The following is a 17304-nucleotide window of genomic DNA, read 5'->3' on the forward strand; positions in this document are numbered from 1 at the left end:
CTTCCAGGCTTTTTGTCAAAGCCTAATTGAACAAGCTGAAGTTAGAAGCTGATTGGTTACAATGCACCTCTGCACCCGATTTTGCACTCTCCAGTTTTAGTAAATCAACCCCATTGCTTATAAGGTTAAAAAAAGACACAGGTCTATCCAGTTTACCTAATGTGTTTGCATGTATGTTTGAACCTCCTTCCTTTTAACTTCAGTTCATGTCACAAGTCCTCTTTAGGGCCCTTAAACAGTCTATTACAGTTACTGAAGTCACCTTTGATCTATTTGGACATTGTAATAATATGCCCTTTTAAAGTGTTACTAAAACCACAACAGTTAAATCAATCTGTATATGCAGTAAAGCATGCTTGAATATTATTTGATCTCATATATCCATTCACCCATAAGATCCTTCCCTTAGATATAAAAGAACAAATAAGAGGCGCTCATACCCCCCAGTATTAGCAATAATGTGCACTGCAATATCAGCAAAAAACTATAAAAGCTAAAACACAAGTGCACAAATAAATAAGTGAATAATTGACAAGTGCTTATACACCCCAAATATGACCATGCATAACTTAATCTGCCATGTGTAATGAGTGCATTATACTGTGCCAATCATATGACATATTAATTAAATAACATGTAATCACCAAATAATGTGGCATAAAAAAGTCCATAACTGAAGAATGTATAAAGACCATAAAAAACATATGACAATCAGTCCAAAAATCATGAAAATCGTGATTTGTTTGTGACACACAATATCTCCAATGAATGTGGTAATCTCAATGGTGTATAACTCCACGTATCCTTCACCTCACCACCGTGAAACGTGAATTCACTCCCAAAGGAACCTCACTCACCGATTTATTTTGCCAGCACTCTCATGCACGGCAAAAAACGCTTATTTACCACACTTCAGGGTAATCCGATATGTAGAATTTCCACAGTGTTTGAATCAATCCACATGAAAAATAATTAAAGAGCTCACATAGCGTAAACCAGCACGGCAAGTTTATTTAAAACCACTACAATCTATAAGAAAATCACTCACATTTCAAAAGATTTATAAAAGCAGTAAATGCAGTGTAGCTCACAGCAACTCTAAAACCAGTGGATGAATCAAACACAACAAATGGTCACGGCGGACCCGAGGTGTGCTAGTGCTTTGACTCACAGCCTCTCTCCCCTCCTCTGTAGCGCGCCGTGAAAAACAGATCAACCTTCCTCTGATGCGGCTCTCAGCGTTGCTCGTCACATCACACAGCCACGCCCCCGACACGCCCCCGTGGCTGTGTGATGTGACGAGCAACGCTGAGAGCCGCATCAGAGGAAGGTTGATCTGTTTTTCACGGCGCGCTACAGAGGAGGGGAGAGAGGCTGTGAGTCAAAGCACTAGCACACCTCGGGTCCGCCGTGACCATTTGTTGTGTTTGATTCATCCACTGGTTTTAGAGTTGCTGTGAGCTACACTGCATTTACTGCTTTTATAAATCTTTTGAAATGTGAGTGATTTTCTTATAGATTGTAGTGGTTTTAAATAAACTTGCCGTGCTGGTTTATGCTATGTGAGCTCTTTAATTATTTTTCATGTGGATTGATTCAAACACTGTGGAAATTCTACATATCGGATTACCCTGAAGTGTGGTAAATAAGCGTTTTTTGCCGTGCATGAGAGTGCTGGCAAAATAAATCGGTGAGTGAGGTTCCTTTGGGAGTGAATTCACGTTTCACGGTGGTGAGGTGAAGGATACGTGGAGTTATACACCATTGAGATTACCACATTCATTGGAGATCTTGTGTGTCACAAACAAATCACGATTTTCACGATTTTTGGACTGATTGTCATATGTTTTTTATGGTCTTTATACATTCTTGCAGTTATGGACTTTTTTTATGCCACATTATTTGGTGATTACATGTTATTTAATTAATATGTCATATGATTGGCACAGTATAATGCACTCATTACACATGGCAGATTAAGTTATGCATGGTCATATTTGGGGTGTATAAGCACTTGTCAATTATTCACTTATTTATTTGTGCACTTGTGTTTTAGCTTTTATAGTTTTTTGCTGATATTGTAGTGCACATTATTGCCAATACTGGGGGGTATGAGCGCCTCTTATTTGTTCTTTTATATCTAAGGAAAGGATCTTATGGGTGAATGGATATATGAGATCAAATAATATTCAGGTTTACTATCATTTAAAGGGGCAGCTCTTGTTTGATATATATTTTTATATTTATTTATGGAAATTTATTTCACTTTATTGCATTTTTTCACATTTAATTTCTCATAATATAGAGAAGACCATTCACCAGGTCATATTCCTCATCTCATCACGCTCTTATCCAGTGGCGCAGTGGGGGTGTTTTTGAATAAAGGGCGGATTATTATTCAGAAGACCCACATTTTCATTAGTAAAGCATGCTTGTTATACTCACTGTGCAACCTAAGGGGTTAAGCCTCTGCATTGTGTAAAAAAGGATGTTTGATCCTGTATGCACAGATCCTCTCCTCCTTCTCCTAAATCCAAAACAGGTCCGGATAAGACAGAGTTACTGGAGTCAGGCTGCACATGCTCAGTTTGGTGTATATTGCTAGAGAGTTTTTTTTTCTTGGGAACGGTGCATGTGATCAGCACAGGGCCAATCAGCACTATCCAGACAAAGGATCAGGGGTCCTGGATCCTGATAGGGAAGCTAGCGCAGTGTGAAAACTCCTCCTACAAGCTTTAACCAGGCACTGATAGAAGTGACAAAACTGCTATATACTGCTGACGAGATAAGGTATTTAGCAGTTTATATTTACTAAAGTGATTACATTTCCATGTTCTGTTTACTGTGGGAGACCAGATAAAGTGAATGCAGGCTCCTGGGTTTAGTAACACTTTAAGTGCCTCTTTACCAACTACCAACATACAGTATGAAGTGCCTCTCACGCTTATCCTCCTGCTGTTGAATAGGCCAGTAGTGGAGCATGCCTTATAATATTGATACCTAGATACCTTTATTTGGAATTGTGTAGATAGAAATATTGTCATCTACTGTATGTCATGATTAAGGTGATTATGGCTATAGTAAAAAGCAGAACTAAACCCATCCATTTATCAGCTTCAAAAAGCAGTTAGATTCCCGGCATGCCGGGAATGCTAACTGTCACATTTGCTTGTGCACTCAACCAAACTGTCAAGCCATGAAATGGCTGGTGTCAAAACTGATATAGTTCTGATTATAAAAAAATTGTTAAAGGAGGGCGTGGCTTGGCGAGCAGAGCGGATGGCAGCAAAATAGAGGAGCTCTGCCATACCCTCGGCTTCTAAAGCGATAATGGCACCGATTGCTGAGACAACATGAGCAGACTCACTCGCCACAACTCCGGCAACAGGTCACGACGCTCCGCTCCCCTCTCCGGCTCCAGGAGCATTCCGGACATCTTCAAATCGCAATCGCAGTCCCGCCGTCACAAGGCCCAATCCAAGATGGCGCAGCTTCGTGGGGAGGAAGAGTTCAGTAAGGATAACCCCCCACCTGATCACCCCCTAATGCTCACCGCTATGAAGAAGATAGCAGCAGACATTAAGGGCACATTTTCAGCTGCAATCACTAACCTAAAGGCCGATATCCTTTCCATATCTGAGAAGCTAGAGGGGGGTAGAGACTGCAGGCGCCAAATAAGACAAGGCCATTACTCGCCTAGAGAAAGTCACAGATTCTCATTCAGCTCACCTCATCGAAATGAACCGACAACTTGAGGATTTGGATAACAGGGGGAGAAGGCATAACATTAGGGTGAGGGGTATCCCTGAATCGCTTGAACACGGCAACATCCCTTATGCCTTACAATACGTGTTTAATTAACTTTTGGAACGCCAAACTGACACACAGATTGAGTTTGAAAGAGCTCACAGAACACTAAGAGCCGGGCCGGCCGACACAGCACCCCCTAGGCATGTAAAATGTTGCCTACCCAATTTTGAACTGAAGGAGGAAATCATGGCTAAGGCACGCCACAATGAACACATTACTTTTAATGACACAGAATCAGCCATATTTCAGGACTTATCCCCCATTACCCTGAATAATAATAGGAACTCCGCAAACAGAACATCCCCTACAAATGGAAATTTCCTTTTGCTCTTAATGTGACACATCAGGGCCGGAAACTTTACTTATGCACACCTGGCGATTTGCAGGACTTCTGCTCGGAATTACAAATACCGCTGATTGACCTACCAGAGTGGTATCGGGAATTTTGCAACCCGCCAAAGGTGCGCAGCACGCAAGGCTCACCCTACGCCACTCCAACTAAACCCCCTAATAAAAAGGGGAAGTATCAGAAACAACATAACCCAGGGCCTAGCTCCACACCTAAATGCCCTAATACTCCCAGGGCACTACATTCTGCAATGAACTTGGAATGAGGAGATGAGGCTCTTAGTTACTCATGCCCATGTTTTCCCCTTTTTCTTTTTTTCTTTTTGTTTTTTGCTGATATCTGTTTTATCTTTCCATCTCCTGCTTCACAATGGATCTGCTCTGCCTGTATATGAAGAGCCGTGTCGAGGGGACCCTCGATAGAGACTGCTCCACAAGTAACAGTTCACCCTGCTACAAGTAAGTGTGACCTTGTGGTACATCTGCACATTACAGCTACAGTTGAGAGTTGACAACCAGAATCTCCCTGGGGTTGTGGAGGCTGAGGCCAGATACCTGGCTTGCCCCCTACTGGCAGCTTTACCTGACACTGATTCTGATCCGGGTTCTATGTCACACCTCCTTCTTCATCCCTGCAGTTTGACTTTCAGCCTAATAATATCCCCAAGTTCAGATTTTGACTGCCCTTACTGGGAGAAAGGCTACACATACACAAAACTGCAGCAGGGGAGGCATCATGCTCGAACTTGGATTCGAAAGAGAAGGAGGGAAGAAAGAAAGAAAAAAAAAACTTCCATGGGCGGGTGCCCCATGCAGTAAGGCTGAGAACCCCTCCTACCCCTTTTAAACCCTAGTTCCCTGCCAAGCTTTTTATAGGGCTGTTAGAACATATGCCTCCAGGTTGCTGTACTGTTGATGATCTGGTACTGGGGGGGAGGGGGGTTTGTTTTTGTTTTTGTCTGATAACATGCCAAGCGTGTGAACGATACCCATTGTGAGGGAGTTTAATAGTTTACATGTCTGAAATACCTTAATTGCTTTCAACCCCTTTCAACGATCGCGTTATTATTAGTTAGGATTAAAAATGTTGTTTTTTCACTCAGAATCCGGGGGGATGAGATGTGGCCCTAGTGAATGGTTAGTTGACCCAGATTTCCAGATACTTCGGTTGTCTAGACTTTGAAAACTCTCTGTTTGGGCCTCCCACATCCCCCACAGTGGACTCTATGATACTGGTCCTGCAACAGCACCCCTTTGCAAAGTGTTCTTGCCGACACTCTGTTTCACAGTTCCAACTTTTATTAACACCTCAAGGTGTCACTACCTTAGCGGCTAATTACAGAATTACTTTATCCCGCTTTCTTTGAGTAAGAGATCGGGATCACCTTTTTTTCCATTTAACTCATTGTACAATCTTACCCCCCCTACCTCTCCCCCCCCTTTTTTTTCTGCTTAAACCCTCCCCTCATTTCTCATCATGATATACTCCTCGCTGGGTAACAACGCAACTGTGATTTCACACAATGTTAGGGGCCTGAATGTGACTCAAAAGAGAACCCAACTCCTGCGTCACCTGGGGAAGAAGAAGCTGGCTTTGTATACTTACAGGAGACTCACTTTAAATCAAACTCTATACCAAAATTGACGAATGAGTATTTTACAAAGGCCTTCCATGCCTCCAACCCGGCATCTAGAAAAAAGGGTGTCTCCATCTTAATCGGGAAGAATTCAGGGTTTGAGCTTAACCAGCAATTGGCAGACCCAGAGGGCCGGTTCCTTCTTCTCAGAGGTAGTATTGGGAAGATTCCAATCACCATAGCTAACGTATACTTTTCTAATACGGCACATGTTTCCTTTTGTCAGAAACTGATCGACGAGCTGTCATGGTTTGCGACAGATTGTATAGTCTTAGGTGGGAACTACATTCCATTAGACCTCCTACAGGATACTTCCAATGGCAAATTGGCATTATCATATCGCATACTCAAAAAAATTAAATCACTGCTGAACTCATTGACCTTGAGAGACTCATGGCCAGTGGCTCACCCACAGGATAGGGATTATACCTATTATTCCACGGTCCATAGCAAAAATTCTCGCATCATCTATATGTTTGTGACACAAAGAGACCTAACCAAACTAACGGATGCACACATAGGAATTAGGACTGTTTCAGACCACGCAACCATCTCAATGAGCTTACGCTTACAAGACACACCTAAGAAACCTTGTAACTGACGACTTAATGCAACTTTGCTGACAGACCCATTAACGCTAGACCCAATCACAGACGCTATAAAGACCTACTTTAGGGAAAATACCACAGATGACGTCTCTCCCCTTACTATTTGGGAAGCCCACAAGTGTGTGCTAAGGGGCAAGTTGATGACCCTAGCCACACAAATAAAGAAAGCTTCAGAAAAAGAACCACTAGCATTACTAACCAAAGTACAAAAACTAGAGACGCAGCACAAACTAACGGTGGCTATTAAAGTTGCAGATGACCTTTCAACAGCGTGCAAAGAGCTACAGGCTAAATTAGACCTGCAAGCGAAACGGATACTATTCTTTCGGCAAGGTTTTTTTATGAACATGGTAATAAGATCAGCAAATTTTTGGCCAGAGCTTTAAGGGACATTTGCTCCACTACCACCATTACCTAGATTAAAAATGGAACCAATGAGCTAGTACACACCTCTGACCAGATAGCCTCAGAATTCAAGAGGTTTTACACCAAACTTTACAACCTCCCACCAACACACAAACCTGCGTCTATAGAGGGAAATAGACCCCACATAATAGAGCAATATCTAAGGCAAAGCGGACTTCCCTGCTTATCGGCCTCTGACTCAGAAGAGCTAGATAAACCCATTGACATAACAGAACTTCTACAGGCCATTAAAACTCTGAAACCTGGTAAAAGCACAGGACCAGATGGCTTTTCAGCTATTTATTATAAAACCTTCTCTTCTCTTTTGGCCAAACCATTGCTTAAAGCCTTAAACTCACTGAAAACATCAAAAGAACAGCTATCCTCCTTTAATATGGCACACATCACGGTGATTCCCAAACCTGGTAAGGACCCAAATGTCTGCTCCAGTTACAGGCCAATTTCCCTGCTTAATTTGGACATTAAGCTTCTGTCAAATTTTGGCTACAAGATTATGCAGACATCTACCAGAAATCATACTTACATTGGAGCCATGCTTGTGCACCGTGAATGGGAATCCTTCTATCTAGGGCCTAACATTAGGGACTAGACATTGTAAATTAGCCGCTTACGCGGATGATCTTTTATTCATCCTCACACAACCGCATATATCGATCCCTAATGTCCTAAAAGAATTTGAATTGGATATATCTCTAATTTCAAGGTCAATTACGACAAATCCGAGGCACTTAACATCTCCTTGGCCCTGAGACCCCTACAAGAGACTAATGCTGGCCATACACTATACGAAAAATCGGCCGAAAAATCGTTCATATAGACACTTCGTTCATAATCGTTTGTGATGTTTTTGTGGGAAAAAAACGAACGGGAAGTTTGGAAAATTTCTGCCGAACGTACGATAAATTGCAAGGTTAATGTGTTTCCTGTCTGAACTGTCTGCACTAGGTATATGTAAAAAAACGAACAAAAAATTATTTATTCATGTCCACTGAACAATTTATCGGTCATTACATGATGGCACGATCGTTTGCGGTCACGGTCGAACGTTCGTTTTTCGAAAATGTGTTCGGCCGATTTTTCGTATAGTGTATGGCCAGCATAAGTCTAACTGTCCCTTCAAATGGGTGGAGTCCGCACTCAAATACCTAGGGATCTGGCTCACACCCGACTTGACTAAACGCTACACAAAAAATGTTCATCCTATCTTACTAAAGATACAACAGGACACGCGGCTCTGGAACTCTAAACCACTCTTTTGGTTTGGAAGAGCTGCAGCGGTGAAGATGACTATCCTACCTAGGATATTGTACCTGTTTTACAACCTACCTATCTTACTGCCTAAAAGATTTTTCTCCCAATTAAACAAGACTGAGGGAATTCATCTGGGCAGGGAAGAAACCACGCATTAGCATGGCAACCTTGACATTACCGAAGACTGGGGGGGGGGGTATTAACCTACCAAACTTTAAACACTACTACTATGCGACACACTTAACGCGAATTATAGACTGGAACTGTCACACCTCTTCCAATGATTGGATAGGTATAGAAGGCCTACAATCCAACATACCCGAGATTCGTACCATGGGTACCCAAAGGAGCCCATCCTATGAAATTAACACTACACCCTACCATTGGACCGACACTTAGGGTTTTCCAGACAGTCACACGACAGTATGACATAGCCTCAACACCTGGCCCACTGACACCGTTGATTCACAACAAGGACTTCGCACAGGGTCACACCACCACATCATTCCCCCATAGAGCAGACTTGACACCTGTGATGGTCTCTCACTGCTTGGAAAAAGGTAGACTCAAAAACTTTGACCAACTACGAATAGAATTACAAGCAAAACACTTTACGTTCTGGCAGTACAGGCAGCTTCATGATTATGTTCTCTGCTCTAATAACAAACAACACTTCTTAAGAGAGACGACATTCTTTGAGAAATTATGCTTATCAGGAAGCCCAGTAGGTAAAGCAACCTCTCTTATGTACAGCTGGCTCCAATCCAACCACAAAGGGCCCTCCAATAAACACAAACAGGAGTGGGAAGCAGCGTTCAAGAAAACCTTTACAGACGAACAATGGCTTAACGCGTGCATTTTAGCACACAAATGTTCTATAAGCTCCAGCACTCAGGAAACGTCATACAAGGTCCTAACAAGTTGGTATTTTACCCCAGCCAGGTTGCATGCATGGTACCCAGACACATCAGATGTTTGTTGGCGCTGTGGTTCTGATAAAGGCGATATGCTGCACATCTGGTGGGATTGCCCACTTCTACGCAGTTTCTGGGATGGTGTATGCACGCAGATCTACGTTATCACAGAAACCAAACTGAAACTCACACCAGAATGTTGCTTGTTACACATTTCTAACTATTTGTTAAGCAAATACAAGAAATCTGTAGTTCGCCACATGTTGAATTTGGCAAAAACAATTATCCCCAAACACTGGAAAAAAACACACACACCCACGATTGCAGAATGGCTTTCTGCCGTGGAAGCCTTATATAAAATGGAAGAAACAGTGGTCATGGCCTCTGAAAATAGTGAAAAATTTCACAAATTATTGAAACCATGGTTTCTCTTTAAATATTCTGATTCTTTCGCCAAGATGCAAAATGGCTGACTCTGTAGGAATGGGCTGAGATTCAGTCCAAGTATGGCCAGCTTAAGACTACCTGCTGCAAATTCAAAAAATTGGAAAAGATAGGCGAACATCATTACTGACAACATAAAAGTGTTGGAAATGTCACTGGATCACTACATTACATTTGTATAGCTATAATACAGATTGCATTGGTTGTTTTGAATAAAAACTATTAGATAAGCACCTGAACGACCACAACATACAGGGATATACAATGTAATACTGACATTTAATCACACACATAGGTTGGACTTGTGTCTTTTTTCAACCTCAAACAAGATATTTGGGGGGCACACCCTAAAAGATGCATTAAAGCTGGTGCAGCCATAAGACCTTACAGCAGAGCAAAATATTACAGCGCACACATGCAAAAAAGACATTTATCTCCAGCAGGGCTAGTTTAAAACACCTAGACAATTTCAAAAAATATTATCAAAAAATATGGGGATTTGGTCACCCCTTATTGCTATATGGTGCTAAGCCCACTTACTGCGACAAAGTACCTCATGATTAGTGGGTCCTACACTATCCATAGATTGGAAGATCCTGCTGTACTTCTCTGAACCATGAGAGCATACACTCTTCTATATGGGAGAACTTTGAGGTCTCCACCCATGACACAAGTGGACACTAATGAGGAGAGGTACTTAACGCCATTTTTTAAAAAAATTTTGGCCCGGGGTTCCCCTTAAAATCCATACCAGACCTGAAGGGTCTGGTATAGATTTTGAGGGGGACCCCACACCATTTTTTTTTTTAATTTTGGCCGGGGTTCCCCTTAATATCCATACCAGACCTGAAGGGCCTGGTATGGAATTTAGGGGGACCCCCCATGTCATTTTTTTTTTCAATTTTGGTTCGGGGTTCCCCTGTGGGGAATTCCCATGCCGTTTTTATCAATGAACTTTTATGTGTATTGTCGGACCGGCAATTCATTATTAGCCGCGTGTAGTTTTAAATGACTTGTTTTCCTTTGAAATGTTATTTTGCTGTCAGACTGTTCTAAACACGGGAAACATGCGCCCCTTTACAGGCATACTATAGACACCCCCCAGGTATGAAATTTAAAGGAATATTACACTTTTATTGTTTCACTTTAAGCATTATTAAAATCACTGCTCCAGAAAAAACGGCCATTTTTAAAACTTTTTTTTGCATTGATCCTTGTCCCCTGGGGCAGGACCCATGTCCCCAAACACTTTTTATGACAATACCATGCATATAAGCCTTTAAAATTAGCACTTTTGGTTTCTCCCATAGACTTTTAAAGGGTGTTCAGCGGCTTTCGAATTTGCCACGAACACCCCAAATTGTTCGCTGTTCGGCGAACAGGCGAACAGCCGATGTTCGAGTCGAACATGAGTTCGACTCGAACTCGAAGCTCATCCCTAGTCTTGGTTATGTTACATATGTTTCCTCAAGTCTAATAGGCCCCACACAAAAGAGCCATACATATAAAAATGAATAGATAAATTACCTATTTCAATGACTCTAGTTTTGGTGAAAATTGTAAATGCTACATACCATGACTAACATCTGTATTTTAACAAAGTGGTAAATTTCACAAATCAATAAATCTGCAACAAATCATTATATATATATATATATATATATATATATATATATATGGCCTGCATAACAGCTGTCAGATCTCATGCTAATAACAAAAAATAGGGTCAGTACCTTAACATGTATGAGTTACTTTGACTCTCTGTTCATTATATTGTACCAACGACCGAACTACCAGAGTCGCAAAGGTCACATTTGCAACCGGGACCTGGCATTCAGCCACTGTGGGGAGGCCCCAAGACGGCAGGAAGGGGGCCGCTGCAGAGCATCTAAAAGTGTCCCGTGGCGAGACTGTAATAAAGGATTCCATAATGGGAGTAAAAGGCCCCCGGGATCAGTGGGAAGGGCCCTGGGACCGATGGAAAGAGTGCCAAGACCGGAGCAGGGAAATAGGTAAGACTGCTTCCCTACTCGGGTCCCTGCGTGCACTACTGTTACTAATTACAACATTGTCCTTAAAGTGGTAGTAAATCCTGGAATTGGATTTTTACCTACAGGTAAGCTTATAATAAAGCTTACCTGTAGGTAAAATGAATATTGTGCACGTTTAGGAGATCTTTTTGCGAGCAACAACCGGTGACGTCACTGGCGCATGCACTCTGAAGGTACGGCATGCCCGTGCCGTTCCTTCAGAGCTATGTGCCATGGCCAAGACTCTCGCACGTCACCGCGGCTAGGCCAGTCAGAGTCCCCGAACCCCAGAAGGAAGACTGGGTGAAGATGGAAGCCTCTGCAGCGGTGAAAACATGCTTCTGGAGGGCTTCGTTTTAAGGTAAGTCTATTATAATGTTGTGCATCCTAGCACTTAATGATATTGCTTAGTAGGTGGAATTTTTTTTTACAGGGTTTACTACCGCTTTAAGGCTGACCATGTCCTATCCTAAAAAATACCTATTTTGACAATTACGGTAAGTTGAAATGCTTCATTGTTTTATACCAGTGTTTCTCAACTTCAGTCCTCAGGGCACCTCAATAGGTCATGTTTTCAGGATTTCTCTAAGATGAAATGGCTGTGGTAATTACTAAGGCATTGAAACTTAAAATCACCTGTGCAAAATAATGGAAAGCCTGGAAACATGACCTGTTGGGGCACCTTGAGGACTGGAGTTGAGAAACACTGTTTTTTAACACGCTCTCCCAGACAAGTAAAATGTTCATTTCATTCTCAGATTACTTAAAGTGGTATTAAAGGTTCGGCTTAAAAAAAAAAAACAACAAACATTGTCATACTTACCTGCTCTGTGTAGTGGTTTTGGACAGAGCAGCCCAGATCCTCCACTTCGCAGGTACCTTGCCGGTGCTCCTGGCTCCTCCCCCTTGATCAGTGCCCCAATAACAAGCCGCTTGTTATGGGGGCACTGGTGCGTGCTCTCTCCCGAGCCCTGCACCATGCGTCTATAGGACACATAGAGCCACCCCTGCTCTCTCTTCTTTGGCTCATTGGCTGTAATTGACATCAGTGGAAGCCAATGGCTCCCGCTGATGTCTCAGCCAATGAGGAGAGAGAGTCCCGTGACAGCCGAGGCTCTTGTGCATATCGCTGGATCAAGATGGGGCTCAGGTGAGCATTGGGGGGAGCAGCACACAGAAGGTTTTTACCTTCATGCATAGAATGCATGAAGGTAAAAAACCTTCAGCCTTTACAACCACTTTAATTTATAGAGGAAAGAGGTGGGATGGACTTATGTTACCTCACCTGCTGGGAGGAGAGGTTCTGGCCTCCTGAAGTAGCCATAGGCTATATGGACCAGCCTGTTCTGTTGGCTGAGTTGGGGGTTAGGATTTTCAACATCAGTGTATAAACCAATCAGTTCACAGACCACAGCAGGCCCCATATAATGGTTTGGTTGGTCCCTAGGTGGTTCTGTACAACCAAAACATATAATTTTGCATCTGCACATAGCTCATAATACATACTATCAGAAGAAATATACCGTATTTATCGGCGTATAACATGCACAGGCGTATAACACGCACATTCATTTTAAGAGGGAAGTTTCAGGAAAAAAACTTAAATTTTAAATACGGAACTTTGAAGCAAAATAAGGGTCAGTGCCCATCTGCAGCCTCACCAATGCCATCAATGCAGCCTGATTAATGCCCATCTGCAGCCTCACAAGTGCCATCAATGCAGCCTCATCAGTCCACATCAATGCAGCCTCACCAGTCCACATCAATGCAGCAGCCTCACCATTGCCATCAGTGCAGCCTGATCGATGCCCATCTGCAGCCTAGAGGGGACAGGGAGGGGGCGGGACGAACACCGACAGATTACATACAGTGAGAATCTCCTATGATAGACAGAACAGTGGTCCAATGGCGGCCCAGGAGACGGGACTTCCTATTACAGAGGCCACCAAGTAAACAGGAGTTTCTCACTGTATGTAGTCTGACGGCGCTTGTCCCACCCTCTTCCCTGTCCCCTCCGAGGCAGCTAAAATTAAAGTATTGGAGTATAACACGCACACGCTATTTGCACCCAATTTTCATGGTGAAAAAGTGAGTGTTATACGCCAATAAATACAGTATTTAATCTCTCTGCAACTAGTATTTTGGACTTTATTATAGATTAAACATAATTCCTTCGGGTCTTTAAGAAAATGCATGTTGCAGCAGACTGTCTGGTGCCTCCAATGCAGTATAACCTTGGCACCCTTCTAATTCAGAAGGCAACAAATCTGACTGATCCCCTTAAAGGCTTAGTGATCCCCTTAGTGATGAGAGACTTGTCCACCCCTTGTCTTCACAAAAGCCTAAAGGACCTGTCAGAGGTTCATTAGCAGCAGAGATTAAGCTACACCAATAGATCCTGAGCCTTCCAATAGACCATGTCCTAGCTGGCCTTTTGGACAGAAGACACTCAACACATGTGCAGCCACCGGATCGCCTGAGAGTCAGCATAAAATACCTACCAAGTTACTGAGCTTATTTAAAGCCCAACTCCGGCCACGCTGTGCCTGCACTACATGGGTTAACTGCTCGTTTTGTCTAGGGGTGAACACAGCGCCTATACCCACCCGATCCTTTGGTATACGGCACTCTTCCACATCCTGCGGTGGACTGTTCCTGACATCTTCATGTCCAGAGATGGTCTAAGGGTCTGGGAAACCAAGGAGATCGACATGCCTGGAAATCTCAGTTTCAATAGATACTTTAGCTGGAATTTTCTTTAAAGCAAATTGGTGTATACTGTAGGTAGAGTAGAGGTAAGTATCAATTTGCTTCTCGACAGGTACATTTTTTAAGCAAGTTTTTTAGGTGACAGGGTAGCTTTAAAGACCACAGAGAGTCTGTTGTTTTCAATCAAACAGACCCGGTCTTGGAGTGTCTATCTTATCGAAAACAAAAAATTAGGAGCAGGTTGCCCTGGAGGAGATATTCAGTAAGATAAGAGGATCAGAAAAGCAAATACACTGAGCAGCGCTACTACTGATGAAGCCTGCTAACATAATGATAAAATTTGGCTGCTCCTATATACAAGTGTAAAGTAAGGGCACAGAGGTGTCCGGTGTAGTTCCCCGAATTATATACTGGATATCACCAATGTTAGGGTTGGTAACCCTCTAGTCAAGAGTAGTGATAAGCTCAGCCATGTTCTGACTAGGAACTGAGTCCTCCTGAGCGAGCCCACCAGAAAGCTGTCACCTATAAGGCCAATTATCTGCATCTGAGACATTCCCCATTCTGCGGCACAAGTATGCATGCCCCTTGTATAAATGCAGCTGCGGGGTGGGGAATGCCTGAACAGGTGACAGCTTTCTGGCAGGCTAGCTCAGTTGGGTTTGGATCCTAGAGGATATGCAATCATCATAGAGTTACAATGTGCACCCAGGAACAATGTTTTAAAAACACTCATACTGGTCAGATATTACTATTATTATTATTATGTATATATATATATATATATATATATATATATATATATATATATATATATATAAAATCAAAACAATTGGTGGAGGAAGATTATGGTGTGGGGTTGTTTTTCAGGGTTTGGGCTTGGCCCCTTTGTTCCAGTCATGAGAATTCTTAAGGCTTCAGCATACCAAGACATTTTGGACAATTTCACGTTCCTAACTTTGTGGGAGCAGGTTTGGGTTGGCCCTTCCTGTTCCAAAATGACTGCGCACCAATGCACAAAGCAAGGTCCATAAAGAAATGGATGAGTGAGTTTGGGGTGAAGGACTTGATTGGTCTGCACAGAGTCCTGACCTCAACCCGATAGAAAACCTTTGGGATGAATTAGAGCGGAGACTACTACAAGCCCGGCCTTCTCGTTCAACATCAGTGCCTGACCTTACAAATGCGCTTCGGAAGAATGGTCAAACATTCCCATAGACACACTCCTAAACCTTGTGGACAGCCTTCCCAGAAGAGTTGAAACTGTTATAGCTGCAAAGGGTGGGCCAACTCAATATTGAAATCTACAGACTAAGACTGGGATGCCATTAAAGTTCAAATGTGTAAAGGTGTAAAGGCAGATGTCCCAAAATTTTTGGTAATATAGTGTATATATATATACATATATATATATACATATATATATATATACATATATATATATATATATATATATATATATATATATATATATATATATACACACACACAGTATCTCACAAAAGTGAGTACACCCCTCACATTTTTGTAAATATTTAATTATTACTTTTCATGTGACAACACTGAAGAAATTACACTTTGCTACAATGTAAAGTAGTGAGTGTACAGCTTGTATAACAGTGTAAATTCGTTGTCCTCTCAAAATAACTCAACACACAGCCACTAATGTCTGAATTGCTGGCAACAAAAGTGAGTACACCCCTAAGCGAAAATGTCCAAATTGGGCTCAAAGTGTCAATATTTTATGTGGCCACCATTATTTTCCAGCACTGCCTTAACCCTCTTGGGCATGGAGTTCACCAGAGCTTCACAGGCTGTCACTGGAGTACTCTTTCACTCCTCCATGATGACATCACAGAGCTGATGGATGTTAGAGACCTTGCGCTCCTTCACCTTCTGTTTGAGGATGCCCCACAGATGCTCAATAGGGTTTAGGTCTGGAGACATGCTTGGCCAGTCCATCACCTTTACCCTCAGCTTATTTATCAAGGCAGTGGTTGTCTTGAAGGTGTGTTGGGGTCATTATCATGTTGGAATACTGCCCTGCGGCCCAGTCTCTGAAGGGAGAGGATCATGCTCTGCTTCAGTATGTCACAGTACATGTTGGCATTCATGGTTCCCTCAATGAACTGTAGCTCCCCAGTGCCGGCAGCACTCATGCAGCCCCAGACCATGACACTCCCACCACCATGCTTGACTGTAGGCAAGACACACTTGTCTTTGTACTCCTCATCTAGTTACCGCCACACATGTTTGACACCATCTGAACCAAATAAGTTTATCTTGGTCTCATCAGACCACAGGACATGTTTCCAGTAATTCATATCCTTAGTCTGCTTGTCTTCATCAAACTGTTTGCAGGCTTTCTTGTGTATCATCTTTAGAAGAGGCTTCCTTCTGGGACGACAGCCATGCAGACCAATTTAATGCAGCGTGCAGCATATGATCTGAGCACTGACAGGCTGACCCCCCACCCCTTCAACCTCTGCAGCAATGCTGGCAGCACTCATACATCAATTTCCCAAAGCCAACCTCTGGATATGAAGCTGAGCACGTGCACTCAACTTTGGTCGACCATGGTGAGGCCTGTTCTGAGTGGAACCTGTCCTGTTAAACTGCTGTATGGCCTTGACCATCATGCTGCAGCTCAGTTTCAGGGTCTTGGCAATCTTCTTATAGCCTAGGCCATATTTTTGTAGAGCAACAACTCTTTTTTCAGATCCTCAGAGAGGTCTTTGCCATGAGATGCCATGTTGAACTTCCAGTGACCAGTATGAGATAGTGAGAGCGATAACACCAAATTTAACACTGGCTCCCCATTCACACCTGGGACCTTGTAACACTAACGAGTCACATGACACCGGGGAGGGAAAATGGCTAATTGGGCCCAATTTGGACATTTTCACTTAGGGGTGTACTCACTTTTGTTGCCAGCGCTTTAGACATTAATGGCTGTGTGTTAAGTTATTTTGATGGGACAGCAAATTTACACTGTTATACAAAGTGTACACTCACTACTTTACATTGTAACAAAGTGTAATTTCTTTAGTGTTGTCACATGAAAAGATATAATAAAATATTTATAATAATGTGAGGGGTGTACTCACTTTTTTGAGATACTGTATAC

The sequence above is a fragment of the Aquarana catesbeiana genome, linkage group LG09, assembly GCF_042186555.1.
Source record: "Aquarana catesbeiana isolate 2022-GZ linkage group LG09, ASM4218655v1, whole genome shotgun sequence".
Classification (NCBI taxonomy): Eukaryota; Metazoa; Chordata; class Amphibia; order Anura; family Ranidae; genus Aquarana; species Aquarana catesbeiana.